Raw genomic sequence first — 2,500 nt, forward strand, 5'->3', positions numbered from 1 at the left:
AGCCGGCGTAGGAGGATGCGGTGGATTGAGACGCCGCTCATGCAAAAATATACACTGCTCAAAAAAATAAAGGGAACACTTAAACAACACAATGTAACTCCAAGTCAATCACACTTCTGTGAAATCAAACTGTCCACTTAGGAAGCAATACTGATTGACAATAAATTTCACATGCTGTTGTGCAAATGGAATAGACAACAGGTGGAAATTATAGACAATTAGCAAGACACCCCCAATAAAGGAGTGGTTCTGCAGGTGGGGACCACAGACCACTTCTCAGTTCCTATGCTTCCTGGCTGATGTTTTGGTCACTTTTGAATGCTGGCGGTGCTTTCACTCTAGTGGTAGCATGAGACGGAGTCTACAACCCACACAAGTGGCTCAGGTAGTGCAGCTCATCCAGGATGGCACATCAATGCGAGCTGTGGCAAGAAGGTTTGCTGTGTCTGTCAGCGTAGTGTCCAGAGCATGGAGGCGCTACCAGGAGATAGGCCAGTACATCAGGAGACGTGGAGGAGGCCGTAGGAGGGCAACAACCCAGCAGCAGGACCGTTACCTCCGCCTTTGTGCAAGGAGGAGCAGGAGGAGCACTGCCAGAACCCTGCAAAATGACCTCCAGCAGGCCACAAATGTGCATGTGTCTGCTCAAACGGTCAGAAACAGACTCCATGGGGGTGGTATGAGGGCCCGACGTCCACAGGTGGGGGTTGTGCTTACAGCCCAACACCGTGCAGGACGTTTGGCATTTGCCAGAGAACACCAAGATTGGCAAATTCGCCACTGGCGCCCTGTGCTCTTCGCAGATGAAAGCAGGTTCATACTGAGCACGTGACAGACGTGACAGAGTCTGGAGACGCCGTGGTGAACGTTCTGCTGCCTGCAACATCCTCCAGCATGACCAGTTTGGCGGTGGGTCAGTCATGGTGTAGGGTGGCATTTCTTTGGGGGGCCACACAGCTCTCCATGTGCTCGCCAGAGGTAGCCTGACTGCCATTAGGTACCGAGATGAGATCCTCAGACCCCTTGTGAGACCATATGCTGGTGCGGTTGGCCCTGGGTTCCTCCTAATGCAAGACAATGCTAGACCTCATGTGGCTGGAGTGTGTCAGCAGTTCCTGCAAGAGGAAGGCATTGATGCTATGGACTGGCCCGCCCGTTCCCCAGACCTGAATCCAATTGAGCACATCTGGGACATCATGTCTCGCTCCATCCACCAACGCCACGTTGCACCACAGACTGTCCAGGAGTTGGCGGATGCTTTAGTCCAGGTCTGGGAGGAGATCCCTCAGGAGACCATCCGCCACCTCATCAGGAGCATGCCCAGGCGTTGTAGGGAGGTCATACAGGCACGTGGAGGCCACACACACTACTGAGCCTCATTTTGACTTGTTTTAAGGACATTACATCAAAGTTGGATCAGCCTGTAGTGTGGTTTTCCACTTTAATTTTGAGTGTGACTCCAAATCCAGACCTCCATGGGTTGATAAATTGGATTTCCATTGATTATTTTTGTGTGATTTTGTTGTCAGCACATTCAACTATGTAAAGAAAAAAGTATTTAATAAGATAATTTCTTTCATTCAGATCTAGGATGTGTTGTTTAAGTGTTCCCTTTATTTTTTTGAGCAGTGTATATATATATATATCTCTAGTTTAAACTGACGGATTCTGATGGGGATTTTATTATTATACTAATGATGTCCGCTGGGACGCGGATTTCTATTCTCAGTGTTATTTAAATGAGCCGTCTGATTTCTATTCTCAGTGTTATTTAAATGAGCTGTCTGATTTCTATTCTCAGTGTTATTTAAATGAGCTGTCTGATTTCTATTCTCAGTGTTATTTAAATGAGCTGTCTGATTTCTATTCTCAGTGTTATTTAAATGAGCTGTCTGATTTCTATTCTCAGTGTTATTTAAATGAGCCGTCTGATTTCTATTCTCAGTGTTATTTAAATGAGCTGTCTGATTTCTATTCTCAGTGTTATTTAAATGAGCCGTCTGATTTCTATTCTCAGTGTTATTTAAATGAGCTGTCTGATTTCTATTCTCAGTCCCTCATTTAATCTGCTTACTTCTGCCTCAACAACTGTGTGTGTCTGAGAGAGTGGAGTGTGCGTATGTGTTCCCGTGTATGAGTGAGAAAGTGTTTGTCAATGTGTCTGTGTGTGTGCGAGAGTGTGTATTTGTGTGTGAGCTGAATCATTATTGTCGGCCCGCTGCTCTGACTGACAGGCTGATGGAGATGGCGCCCGATTCTCTCATCACCCCGTCTGAATGTTTCATAACTGAATGACTAGTGTGTGTGTGAGACTGGTGTGTGTGGCTGGTGTGTGTGCTGTGAGACTGGTGTGTGTGTGACTAGTGTGTGTGTGTGTGACTAGTGTGTGACTAGTGTGTGTGTGTGTGACTGGTGTGTGTGTGTGTGGCCGGTGTGTGTTATGTGACTGGTGTGTGTGTGACTAGTGTGTGTGTGTGAGACTAGTGTGTGTGTGAGACTG

The 2,500-nt window shown here is 46.9% G+C and overlaps 1 protein-coding gene across 1 annotated transcript in view; it reads right to left on the minus strand.

Moving 5' to 3' along the window:
• majin (membrane anchored junction protein) overlaps window positions 1-2,500 on the minus strand; it is a 29,682-nt gene that overhangs the window by 4,517 nt on the left and 22,665 nt on the right. The window lies entirely within an intron of this gene.

This window comes from Salmo salar, chromosome 18 (genome assembly GCF_965601325.2).
Source record: "Salmo salar chromosome 18, fSalSal1, whole genome shotgun sequence".
Lineage (NCBI taxonomy): Eukaryota > Metazoa > Chordata > Actinopteri > Salmoniformes > Salmonidae > Salmo > Salmo salar.